The 14,419-nt window shown below is 37.4% G+C and overlaps 1 protein-coding gene across 1 annotated transcript in view; it reads left to right on the top strand.

Moving 5' to 3' along the window:
• The window catches only part of LOC144773876 (gamma-aminobutyric acid receptor subunit gamma-3-like), a 329,908-nt gene that overhangs the window by 126,191 nt on the left and 189,298 nt on the right, over positions 1 to 14,419 (top strand). The window lies entirely within an intron of this gene.

The raw sequence follows: 14,419 nt of genomic DNA, 5'->3' as shown, positions 1-14,419 counted from the left end.
AACATGTTTGTCTTCAAAATGTCGGTACTGTTTGGCTCCTTTTCCGCCAAATACTCAATTTCCCGCACAGGTTTGAGAACTCGATTACGCGTTGCTGCAAGACCAAGACTCGCCCAAACGATACTCCTGGACTTGGCATAGAGACTTGCTGAAGACAACCGGTCAGAACATTCGTACGCTCCGATTTCTCGATGCGACAACATCTTCAGACTGAAACTGTACAACTTCTTGCTGAGGCTCTTTTCATGGGAAATGTCCTCCCACATATCCTTCAATTCTGTCTTCTCTTTTTTGGTGATGTAAGACGTCACATACCGAGCCACAGCCATACAGTTATCAGCCATTTACACTTGTTGAAGAGTACAGAGGAGATAATACATGTGAAGGTCTACCAATGAAGTGAGTCATGTCCACTGCACTCTTCAACAAAGTTCAAACCTCCTATGTTTCCCTGGACAGACCTAAACTTGATCTGCACAATGTGATTCGTAATGATAGGAAACACAGGTGATGTAAATGAAATACGTGCAATTTATTTTGCTCATTTCACAATCACATCACTTGTGTTTCCTTTGCTTAGGTATCTCATTGTGCAGATGTAGTCTATCATATGAAAGAGTACGCAGAAGTGCAGCACTGCATGCAACAACTTTGACACTTACAGAAGCCTCAGCTTCTCCATGCCTCCTACACAGTTCTACATATACATCATAAATGCAAACAGTACAGAATTAATTATACATGTTAAATGGTTTATTTTTGCTGTTCTCAGAATGTATCAAAATTCACTAAAAACAGTGACTTGAAGGTATTCATCATATAACAGCGGGGAAAAAAACCCACAATCAAAATGATTGTGTTTAAAAAACCCATACAACATAAGAAATGAAAATTCAGAACTCCTTAAAGTTAACTTACTTTCCATGACGTCCAAGGATGTCCTATGAACAGCTTACACTCTTTTGTGCTGTTATTACTTTCAGCCCGCCACTTTCTGAAAGAAAATCTCCATCGTTTTTAAAAACACGTTACATGCAATAAATGACTTCTTGCTCTCTACCACAAGTTTCCACAAGGCCAAATCTGGTCAGAGCCATTTATAACTCTTGGATTTCTTGTAAGCCAATCCCGTCATTTGGCATTTCCGCAACTTTCAGAATTAAAATGTTGAAGATCATTTTCACAATCCTGGAATAGTAATATCTTCCCCTTCTTGCTCAGTCATGTTCTACATTTCCTATGACACTGATACTGCTTACTATGAAGCAGACTTACACTACCTCTATGACTACTACAATTATTTAATTCTCTACATCACTTTTAATCACAAAGCAATGTAAAACAGTAGACAGCATTGCAGACTTACATTCCCTCTACTCCATGTTTTGATTGGCTGCTTCAATTAGCTTATAAAAAGAAACAGTTTTTCTGAACTCATTCAAAGTGCACATATTTCTCCATGATGTCCAGTCCTATGGTTAGAAGTTATGTCTCTGAAATACACTTATCCTCAAGGCCAAATTGTGTAGGAGCCATTAGAACTTCTTGAAATTCCACAGAGCACATCCCGAGATTATTTCCCTAAAATTTTGGTTTTAAAAACACCAGGTAAGAGTTTTTAAGGTCATACGGCAATTCTTTTTTTGAAAATTAAAACAGAATCATTGCAGAATGACCAGCCATTTCTAGACTTTAAATAAGCTGTGTAATGTCCTGATGTTATTGAAGGGCCATCATGATATATAATTGCTGCAGTTACAAAAGTCCTTCCTGATATTGACAACTGCGAAGCTACAACATTTTTAATTAAAGTTGTCAATTTTGTTCCATCAGGCCTACATCGTTGGAACATTAAAATGACATACTGGCCATATGTTCGTATAAATAATGTGGACATCATTTCAGATTTACATTGGCTACACTCCATGTTGTGATCAGCTGCTTTTACTAGCTTATTAAAGGAAACTGATTTACTGTCTGGCAAAGTTAAATATATAAATCTTTCTGAGTCTACACTAGTAGTACTTGATACCATACAGTTCTCGCAGTCATGCTGCCATTGATAAGAAAGCCCAAACAGCTGATCTACATCTACACCTTCAGCATGTAATACATCAAGCATATACATTAAAAACTCCTGACAATCTTGCTGAATATTTTGAGAGAATTGTGTTTGGCCTGAACATCTGTCTAACAGAATACGAATTTCAGACACACTTTCTATGTTTCTTCTATCAGTGGTACATTTCTCTAACACAGAATTTAACAAACTGCAAAATCTTTGATCAGAATTGACCACAATCTCTTCTTTTACATTTTTTAGAGAAAACAAAACATTAACCACTACATTAGCATAGCAGTTGACACCAGAACTGTTTTCAAACTGAAAACCAACAACATCTTCAACAGAATCCTTTTTGTTTCTGCTTGTAATTTTAGGTTCATTGACTTTTTGTCTTTTTGCTACAACCTCCCCAGTATTGTTCTCATTTCTTCGTTTCCGGCCTACCACACGTTTCTCAAACAAAGGATACTGAGGCAAATGTGGCGCATACTCTCTTCTTAACCTATTGTATTCCTTAACACAATCTAGATCCGCACAAATGTTTGTGACATCACACTCAATCAAGTACAATCCCGATAAAGTTCTAACTCGTGACAATGCCACATATGCCATACCCTCCTTGAACACAGAACTGCCAATATTCACCAATGCACTGTCTACACTTAAACCTTGCGATTTATGAATTGTCACCGCATATGCCAAGCAAACAGGAAACTGCTTACGGCGAACATATAAGTCTTTTACAAGCAAAAATCTAGCAGAACAACGAGCAATTAGCTGTACTTCCTCAATGCCATCAAATTTAATTTTTAAAAATTCAATTCCATCTCTATTTCTGTATTTCACAAAATCAACAACATTACCCATTGATCCATTTACCAGACCTCTTTCAACATGTAAATTCCTTCTTAAAATTATACGGCAGTTCAAGCACACATTCAGAGTCTTTTCAAAACCTGCAGTTTTAGATATACTCTTCTCTAATGAATCCAATTTTGTTTTCAGATTCTCAGACAAAATAATTGTTGATCCCATATGCTCTACTCTATCAATAGCTTCCAGTTTCACAATCTCTTGCTTTTCTAAATGCAACATTTTGTTGTTAAATTTGGCACATTCTGCAAGAGTTGGCATCAAACATATTCCAGATTTCTTCTCAGTAATTTTCTGAAAAATATTCTCAGGCACAACATCTTGTTCTGGATATAAATTTGACAGTAATCGTGCATGTAAAGCTTCTTTCCCATGCTCGGTCACTTTTCCAATTCTAACATCTTGTAGAATAGTCTTGTAAACTTCATCCTTCGCCTGACGCATATTTTCATGCAGTTCAGCATAATTGAAGTTTAACCATATATTGACGTTGCCAATGCTGCCTAGGCACTTCCTGGTATCTTCATGCATGAGCATTTTGAACACAGGTTGCCCTTTCACTGGTGTCAGCTGCAGAAGATCTCCGAAAACAATGATGTGTTTGCCACCAAATAACACATCATACTCTGTTTTGAGAACTTCTTGCATCCTCAAATGCACAAAGGCAAGCATGACATTGGAAACCATGCTTACTTCGTCAATGATAAGAAGTTTCATTTTCCTCAAGATTCTTGAAACTTCAAAACAAGCATCTCCAGATAGCTTGTGATATTGTAATTTGTTGTCATGCTCCACTGGCAGCATCAGTAAACGATGTAAAGTAATCCCTTTAATATTATGTGCTGCCAGTCCAGTTGGAGCAGTGACAACACAAGACAGCGATGACTCTGTCCTTTCCTGCAAATAGCATGAAATTGCTTTAATGAGGAAACTTTTTCCAGTTCCCGCTTCTCCACTCACGTACAGTCGGACAGGCTTCAACGACGTACATGAGCACTCTTTCTTATCATGACTTAATCCATGATCAATTTGCATGGTAACTTCGTCATATATTTTCCTCTGCTCAACGTTGAGTTGTCTTTCCAACTCTTCTAAGTTAACCGCATCCTCTTGAGCATGTGCCATGGCTCTTTCCACTTCATTCATAGCAGTGGCAGCTTCATTTTCAATAACAGGTCCTCCTAGTGGATCCTGACTCAATGAAGCAGAACTCTGACTGTCCTGAGAACTGTCTCTGGCAATCTCGGCTGCAATCGTTGCTTCCTGCTCAATTTCCGCATTCAACATTTCTACATATTTGGGAAAAGCAGGACATTCTATGGTCTCCTTGGCGGCATTGAAAGAGTCTTCGTAACAGAGGAAATCTCCAAGCAGTTCCTCTTCTGCACGCCAAGGCTTGAAAAGTTGCAAAAGTGCTAAATAGAAAAACTCCTTTTTTTCAGGAGATTCGCCACTCAATTTTCGATGGTTTACCAAGTGGCATTTTCTTTGCTTGACCAGACATCCCTCACTTCCTATTACAGCATACACTCCTTTCTCAGTATCTTCTTTGATGTTCCTCTTGAATATGTAATTTTGCAGAACCTCATACAGACAAACATTCTCGAGGTGACTGCTTCGATTTGGATAATATGTATCCAACATGTTTGTCTTCAAAATGTCGGTACTGTTTGGCTCCTTTTCCGCCAAATACTCAATTTCCCGCACAGGTTTGAGAACTCGATTACGCGTTGCTGCAAGACCAAGACTCGCCCAAACGATACTCCTGGACTTGGCATAGAGACTTGCTGAAGACAACCGGTCAGAACATTCGTACGCTCCGATTTCTCGATGCGACAACATCTTCAGACTGAAACTGTACAACTTCTTGCTGAGGCTCTTTTCATGGGAAATGTCCTCCCACATATCCTTCAATTCTGTCTTCTCTTTTTTGGTGATGTAAGACGTCACATACCGAGCCACAGCCATACAGTTATCAGCCACAAACTGAATATCCATGTTAGCATTCCACATGGACAAAATCACCGGGTTGTAGTCGTTGATGTACTTGGACTCTTCGTTCCTCTTCAAATTGTGAGTGTTTTTAGGTGATTTCTTCATGACATTGTGTCGCAGCGAAGACATCAAACTGTTTACTCTTCCTTTAGAAATCACCAGTCGTGGAAAGCCGAAACGACATTTAGTGTAGAACTTGTCCTTGTTTCGGAATTTACGACGGCAGTACTTTCCACATCGATGGCTTTGGAAACGCAGAACTTTTTCTCTTAGGCTTTTCTTCTCCTTTGCGTTTGGAACAGCACACGTAGAATACTGTTGGATGAAACTCATCACTGAGTCTTCTGGATCCGTTCCAAATTTAGGTGCATCCTTGATCCACAGCAACATATGTATATGAGGAGCACCTCTTGCTTGGTACTCCTTTCTCCAGAAGAAATCCAACACCTCTCCAAGAGGTGGATTCTTCTTATTCATGATGAAAGACATCATAGCTTCAAATCTATGATTGAAGTACCTACATACATTGACTGGATCCAAAGAGCACAGTTCTCCGGGTGTCTTGAATTCGATGTTATCTACGTTAGCATTTGCCTCTCGTAGAAATTCAAGTAAGTCTTCCCAGCCATACTCGGCACAGCTCAGAGTGAGGAACCATGTGGGAGTACCTAAGTTCCTCAACATACATTTTAAATCACCATGACGACGGTACCAGTACTCATTAGTACCACGCTGACACGCCATGAGATTAATCAGGTGAGAATCCAAAATACTGTCTTGGACATTGACTTTATCCATAAAGTCACTTGCCGAGATGTTTTGCATGTGTATACCACTTTTCAAGATGTGGTTCACTGCATATGACAGTCCAGACAGATCGCTTTCAAACAGGAGATGAAACAAATAGGGAATGCATTGTCAAAACCTAGCATCTCCTGCATACAATCGCAAAGTCCGGTATTCAGAAGCAGGAATTTGATGAGGTCGCTCATCATATCTTCCTCCCTGACCTGTTGGAAAAAGCTGTGGGAAACACCGAGCTTCCAAACTTTCCTCCCAAACACTAATGGGACTCCCTTTGGCTTGTTTCATTTGAAACAACTCAATAGCATTCCCCATGACTTCCTTGGAATGCAAAGGATGAACACTATAATGTTCATATATTTCTTCACTAGTAGAGGGTTCTACTTTCTCAATTTGACCAGCACACAAATCGCTATCCTCTTCCTCACTTACTTCCTCTTCTGCAACATATACATTCTTATAGTATTTATTATTTTTTTTCAAATACAATGTTGCCTTTTTAACTTTCCTAACATCTACTAAATCTTGCCATATTTTCTTATTCTTTGTCGGAACCCCATTAACTAAGATAACCAGAGGTTCCTCTTCCACTTTTTCTACTCCAATTGTGTTAATATTTTTCTTCAAATCTAGAGGCAAATAAACAACTCTTCCCTTTAATCCTCTCTGTAAATCTGATGGAGGCAATTTCCCTGTCTTTGGCTCCATTCTTACAATAGCCTGAAAGGGATGGATACTTTGAATCAAAATAGATTCATAAGTATTTAAATCCTTCAATTCAGAAGGAATCTCAATCAATTCCAGATTATTATGAACTGCTCTAGCAGGCATCTGGTTTTGATTTAATTTGTTACAACAATAAGTACACACACGTTGATCCAATCCCAAATCAAAACAATTTTCTACCATCAAGTATGTTGCGAAATCCTTCCATTCACTATTATTTTCCCTTTCACTTTTTGCATATAAATCCACTAACTTAGTCTGATTCTTATAATAAGTGCGTCGACAACACACACAAGTGAAATTTGGCCTCTCACTTGATTTGACCTGAAACGTCGCAATTTCCCTCTGGACATTATCTGTACTGGAAACCTGTACACTATCTTCCACATTACCCGCTTCTTCTTGGTCAATTTCAACATTCTCCTCTTTACTTCCAAAGTAACAAAACTCAATTTCTTCACATATATTCTTCACATCTATTTCAGAACCATGCAAAAGAGCAGCGCATAATTGTTTAAGCATAATTGCTGGACTCTTAGCATAATACAACATTCTAACTAATTTCCTCACTTTATTATGATGCACTGCTAGCATCCTGAAATGATGAAAAACACTCTGGCATACTCTCCTGGAAAGACAAGCCAGTGAATGACCATGCAAACCTGTCACTTCTCTCACTCTGCAAGGATCTAATTCTTGCAACAACATCATTTTCTGCATCAAACTTTTCTTATTAAATGACCGTACAAAATCACAAAGCAAATTGATGGAATCCTGTCGCACACTGCAAATACTACTACACTTCCAGGTGTACACAGGACCCTTAGCACGTCTTCCTAAAACCTCATTACCTAACACCTCTTCTGCCTCTGTTGTCACAAGTTTTTCTTTTTCAACTGGACAACCATCTTTCACTTCATAAGCACGACCACTGGTGTCAACTGCATGCACCAAATCATTATCCTGGAAATAACGCTCCTCATTAAAAAATGCCTCACAGCTTGAACTATGCATCCATTCTCCAGAAAAAACTTCACAAAAATTACTACGATTAACTATTCTCTTCCATCTACTATTTCTTTTGAAATCATAAATTGCCTTGTTTAGCTTCCTAATTCTATTGATTATCAAAATAAATAACTTACGTTTAATTTCAAATGCCTGATCAATAACTTTCTCAACTTTTTTTTTTCTCTTATAAAAAACCAGTTTCTGTTGACCTTTCTTAATATTTTTTAACAAATTGCCAATTATCCTGTTGCGGAACATTCGTTTACGAATCTCCCTAAACTGTTGTTTCCTTCTACTATCATGCACAGAGTTATCTCTTGCTCTAGCAGTAACATTTTTCATTGGCCTTTCCTTTCCATTTGAATTCCTTCTCGTTTTATGGACTGAAACATTTTCTGTAGTAATATTTTTTTTACTACACATATTTCTTATGAAATATTTTGTGCTCTTACCCGGTGCATTCTTCGTGACTTGACAAATCTTTTTGTTAGAGGACTGCTGCTTATTTTGTTTCACCTGCTTTCTTTGACGTTTTGCAGCCTTTCTCTGTCTTTCTATTGTTGGCATGGTGAAATCTTGAAATGATCTGCAGTTGAATCTGTGGTAAAATATAATAAAAAATGTTATTAACCATTATTACCAAACAGTAAAACAATAACAGTGATCAAAAACTTAACACACTACTTGACATTTTAAATAGAAGATTTTTTAGTCCTTGCAAATTTACAATACAGAAATAGCAGAAAAGAAATGACATTTATATTTATGTTACCTGTGCTATTTTATATGTGAATCTGATCTAATTTTATGAGCATATTTTAATATTTTATTGAAGACACTACACATAACCTGCTTTTGAAGGTGTCTTTATTTTTAAATTAAACGGTTTACCTTTTTACTTTTTATTAATTATAAATTTTAAAAATAAATGTTTATATTTCCATAGGCTCAAGCAGGTCAGCTTCCCATCCTATGTCATATAATTCGGACAAATCTGCATCCTCATCACGCTCTTCTTCATCCTCAGGATTTAAATCATCCAAGGGATCAACATCCACTGATGTTTCAATTACAAGTTCAATGATGAGGTCAAAATCAACTGATTGCAGATTGTCGCTCATGTTGAGGTTGTCTTTATCTTTAAAGAAAGATAACAACAATGAGATGTTGCAGAGTAAGAGACAAATCTCAGAGATTATAATAGTAAAATTGTTTAACAAGAGTAATATTTTGCAGCTATTATTTAGCCATGTCCAGCAATGCTGAGCAGGTGAAGACTATGTCTAAATTTTCAGTGAACAAGACTCATCTCTTCTTAACCTTGGATAAGCCTCACCGACTCTGTGTGTCCTGCACATACTTAAATGTAAAGGGGCAGATTTATGTTAAATGGCACATCCCCAGGCATGCACCAGTTAACGTGCACCACTACTCTGCCACCCATGGTGTGCCGTATTTACAATCAGATAGGAGAAAGCTTCGTCAAAACCCTTCGCCTGCTTTAAGCAGGCATAGGTCTTGACGCAACATTGTGGAGATGGGGCACCCCTGAGCCTTGCTTGAGCTGCATCGCACTTGCGATACAACTCCAGCAATCACTACCTTTACAGCACAGATACGTCACGCATCTGTGCCATTTTTGCCCCATGATGCCCCGCATTCTAAATGCAGCACACCATGGGTGGGGGAACAGCGGCGCAGGATGACTGACACATCCCTGGTGATGCACCAGTCATCATAAATCTATCCCTAAGCTTCTTATCTTGTTACAGATGAACTGCCATATGTAGCATGAAACTATTTTGCATTTCCTAAATAGCGAATTTTAAGGAATAAATAGCAATTCTTTACCATTCCTAATTTGCAATGAGCAAATTGCTAATTGCAAATTAGCACCGCCGCTGCATCATAAAAGTGACGCACAGTGGCACAAAAGAGGCATACAACTATCATAAATCTGTCCCTAGCATTTTAAATGATTAATCCAGGATGACAATAAGGTGTGGCCTATCCAAAGGTTTGTTTAAGGTGAGGCCTACTCAGGATTGCAGATTAAAGTTACGCTTGATGAAGAATACAGAGGAGATAATACATGTAAAGGCCTACCAATGAAGTAAGTAATGTGCACTTTATTGCGCCAGTCATCATAAATGTATCCCTAAGCTTCTTATCTTGTTACAGATGAACCACCATATGTACCATCAAACTATTTTGCATTTCCTAAATAGCAAATTTTAAGGAATAAATAGCAATTCTTTACCATTTCTAATTTGCAATGAGCAAATTGCTAATTGCAAATTAGCACCGCCGCTGCATCATAAAAGTGACGCACAGTGGCACAAAAGAGGCATACAACTATCATAAATCTGTCCCTAGCATTTTAAATGATTAATCCAGGATGACAATAAGGTGTGGCCTATCCAAAGGTTTGTTTAAGGTGAGGCCTACTCAGGAGCGCCCGGTCCGCGAACCGGGAAGCGTTCTGGGCAGCGTACTGCAATGAAAAATGAATGATAGACTTTTCAAATGCTGTATGTTAATTGATTGTTGTTTTTGTTGATTATTTTTTATTTTCTTTATTTTTTAAGCATTTTTTTAATGTGATTGTGTTTCATAATTTATTAAACTTTCTAACATTTCATTGTCAGAAATTTCATAATTATCATGGAATATACATTGTAGTCTCTGAGGGTGTAAAATGTCCTCATTTGCAAGGAGGTTATCTACTGCTTGTACACATTGCAGTAGTTCATTGTCCCAAGTTTCATCGAAAAATTCAATGTCAATTTGATCAATTGTATCAATCAATTCTTGGCTGCTCTCTTGCAGGTCCATTTCAAAAGAAACTTGGTTTTCGCCTTCCATTTTGCCTGAAATTTGGATTAAAAAAATATATATTAGTAGAGATAGGGCAATGTTGGGAATAATTTTAGATAGGCATTTTTTATCAGTGAATTTATCTTTGGGCAGTGTATAGTATCAGAGTGGAAGTAGGAATATAAAAAAGTGTATGTGATTTAACGTAAGTAAATTCATAATTATACAAGAGAAGCCTAACTCCATTCATAACTATAACAGAGAAGTCTCTCTAAATCTATAACTACTACAGAGGGATAGTATATATCTATCAGAAAAAGTTTACCATATTAACTTATAGTGCACAATATACTTCAGTTTTAAAAATAAAAACTTACCTTTAGAAAAAAGTTGAAGGAATTAGTGAAAATACTATTGAAATGTACAGCAAGAAGTAGTAGTCAAAATGGCTGTGTTTTCTTCTCTTCCTTTATATATATTCAGGTATATAACCAATGAAATGTCAGGTAAAAAAAATAGAAAATGAAAGTAACATTTTAATTGGTTGTCAATTCCAACACTTCAGATGTGTTTTGTGAAGTAATTTACCTCAGGGTATTTAGAGAGGTCTACAGGCTAAATGACTAAATGGAATTCCAATCAAATTTGTGAAAATGGTAGGGATTGGTATGTAGTATGAGCTAATCTATATTTGGTGAAATTGTCTCCAGTGGCTTTTCTGTGAACTACTTTCCCACCTTTTTTGATGGTGCGCTTCCCAGGGAGCGACCCGGTACGCGAACCGGTGAGCGCCCCGGTACGCGAACCTTAAGCTGTATTTTCAATTTGAAAACAGTTCTGGTGTCAACTGCTATGCTAATGTGGTGGTTAATATTTTGTTTTCTCTACAAAATGTAAAAGAAGAGATTGTGGTCAATTCGGATCACAGATTTTGCAGTTTGTTAAATTCTGTGTTAGAGAAATGTAGCACTGATAGAACAAAAATAGAAAGTGTGTCTGAAATTCGAAATCTGTTAGACAGATGTTCAGGCCAAACACAATTCTCTCAAAATATTTAGCAAGATTGTCAGGAGTTTTTAATGTATATGCTTGATGTATTGCATGCTGAAGGTGTAGATGTAGATCAGCTGTTTGGGCTTTCTTATCAATGGCAGCATGACTGCGAGAACTGTATGGTATCAAGTACTACTAGTGTAGACTCAGAAAGATTTATATATTTAACTTTGCCAGACAGTAAATCAGTCTCCTTTAATAAGCTAGTAAAAGCAGCTGATCACAACATGGAGTGTAGCCAATGTAAATCTGAAATGATGTCCACATTATTTATACGAACATATGGCCAGTATGTCATTTTAATGTTCCAACGATGTAGGCCTGATGGAACAAAATTGACAACTTTAATTAAAAATTTTGTAGCTTCGCAGTTGTCAATATCAGGAAGGACTTTTGTAACTGCAGCAATTATATATCATGACGGCCCTTCAATAACATCAGGACATTACACAGCTTATTTAAAGTCTAGAAATGGCTGGTCATTCTGCAATGATTCTGTTTTAATTTTCAAAAAAAAATTGCCGTATGACCTTAAAAACTCTTACCTGGTGTTTTTAAAACCAAAATTTTAGGGAAATAATCTCGGGATGTGCTCTGTGGAATTTCAAGAAGTTCTAATGGCTCCTACACAATTTGGCCTTGAGGATAAGTGTAGTTCAGAGACATAACTTCTAACCATAGGACTGGACGTCATGAAGAAATACGTGCACTTTCAATGAGTTCAGAAAAACTGTTTCTTTTTATAAGCTAATTGAAGCAGCCAATCAAAACATGGAGTAGAGGGAATGTAAGTCTGCAATGCTGTCTACTGTTTTACATTGCTTTGTGATTAAAAGTGATGTAGAGAATTAAATAATTGTAGTAGTCATAGAGGTAGTGTAAGTCTGCTTCATAGTAAGCAGTATCAGTGTCATAGGAAATGTAGAACATGACTGAGCAAGAAGGGGAAGATATTACTATTCCAGGATTGTGAAAATGATCTTCAACATTTTAATTCTGAAAGTTGCGGAAATGCCAAATGACGGGATTGGCTTACAGGAAATCCAAGAGTTATAAATGGCTCTGACCAGATTTGGCCTTGTGGAAAATTGTGGTAGAGAGCAAGAAGTCATTTATTGCATGTAACGTGTTTTTAAAAACGATGGAGATTTTCTTTCAGAAAGTGGCGGGCTGAAAGTAATAACAGCACAAAAGAGTGTAAGCTGTTCATAGGACATCCTTGGACGTCATGGAAAGTAAGTTAACTTTAAGGAGTTCTGAATTTTGATTTCTGATGTTGTATGGGTTTTTTAAACACAATCATTTTGATTGTGTTTTTTTTTCCCCGCTGTTACATGATGAATACCTTCAAGTCACTGTTTTTAGTGAAATTTGATACATTCTGAGAACAGCAAAAATAAACCATTTAACATGTATAATTAATTCTGTACTGTTTGCATTTATGATGTACATGTAGAACTGTGTAGGAGGCATGGAGAAGGTGAGGCTTCTGTAAGTGTCAAAGGTGTTGCATACAGTGCTGCACTTCTGCGAGACTACATCTGCACAATGAGATACCTAAGCAAAGGAAACACAAGTGATGTGATTGTGAAATGAGCAAAATAAATTGCACGTATTTCAATTACATCACCTGTGTTTCCTATCATTACGAATCACATTGTGCAGATCAAGTTTAGGTCTGTCCAGGGAAACATAGGAGGTTTGTACTTTGTTGAAGAGTGCAGTGGACATGACTCACTTCATTGGTAGACTTTCACAGATATTATCTCCTCTGTACACTTCAACAAGTGTAAATCTCATCTTGAACTCTGAGTAGGCCTCACCTCAAACAAACCTCTGGATAGGAGACATGTTATTGGCAGCCTGAAGCGACACTTTTCTGAAACAAGAGCAATGCAAAAGATGCACCATGTTTTAAGATAGGCCTCACTTCATCTGCATCAAGATACTGTTAGTTTAAAATGTATATCTTTAGGACTGTGTAGGGGGCCTGGAGAAGCAGAAGCTTCTGTCAGTGTCAAAGTTGTTGAAAAACTATTTGTCCTTCAATCTTTTCCCTTGTCTTTTGTAATTTTTAAATACATGTTTTAATATTTTTCAAATGTTGGTTCTCTCTTTCACAGATTGAAAGTATAAAAACAAAAAGTGAGTAATTTAACGGCAATTATAAGGTAAATATTTTGTACTCTTTTCGTTACATTTCTATCACATTCACCTACTATTAGTTCCACTGCTTCATTTCTTTAACCCTCAGTTTCCTGCCTTTGCTACTTTCCTCATTCCTTTCTCTATTACCTACTTACTCAACTCCTTCCACTCTTTTTCTCAGTCCCTCTCTTCTCATAGTTCCTCAGTCTTGTTCACTCACTCCGTCTCTATTACTCTTAGTGTCTGTGAATTACTTTCCCACCTTTTTTTTTGGACCGCTTCCCGGGAAGCGGCCCGGTTCGCAAACCAGCAGCGTTACGGGAGTCCACCATTTTGTGTTTCGGTCGAATCAAGATACAAGATGGAGGGCAAATAATGTTCAGAATGGGTAGAAGGGGGCACGGTAGATGTATCTTGACCCCCTTGGTATTCTGAGGGTGGCTGAGGAGGACCATAGTTCTTCACTCTTGTTCACTCTCTCTGTTTCTATTAATGTCACTGTTTCTGACTGATCAAAATTTTTTTTTTTTTAAAAGAACAGTAACTATAAGGGAAGGAAACAGACAGTTATGTTAAAAGAAAGACAGCTATAGGGAGTAAACTAAGGATACTGTTACCCGCAATCCACTGCTGATGATGTTACTGACCATGTCATGAATGATGTAATATGTGACATCATCAGCAGTGGATTGTGGGTAACAGTATCTCTTGTTTACTCCCTAGAGCTGTCTTTCTTTTCAAATAACTGTCTGTTTCCTTCCCTTATACTTACTGTTCTTTTTTTAAAAAATAATTTTTTTGGTTAGCTTCCGGTTCGCGTACCGGGTAGCGCTCCGGGGAGCGAACTAAAAGAAATAGAGTTTGGCAGAGTTCCAAATATTCTACCAATTTTTTTATAACGGGGAGGTAGTTCTGAAAAGAACTTTT

The sequence above is a fragment of the Lissotriton helveticus genome, chromosome 8 (assembly GCF_964261635.1).
Source record: "Lissotriton helveticus chromosome 8, aLisHel1.1, whole genome shotgun sequence".
In the NCBI taxonomy this organism is placed as follows: domain Eukaryota; kingdom Metazoa; phylum Chordata; class Amphibia; order Caudata; family Salamandridae; genus Lissotriton; species Lissotriton helveticus.
Note: the sequence above shows the minus strand (reverse complement) of the source record. Positions and strands in the feature narration are given on the sequence as shown.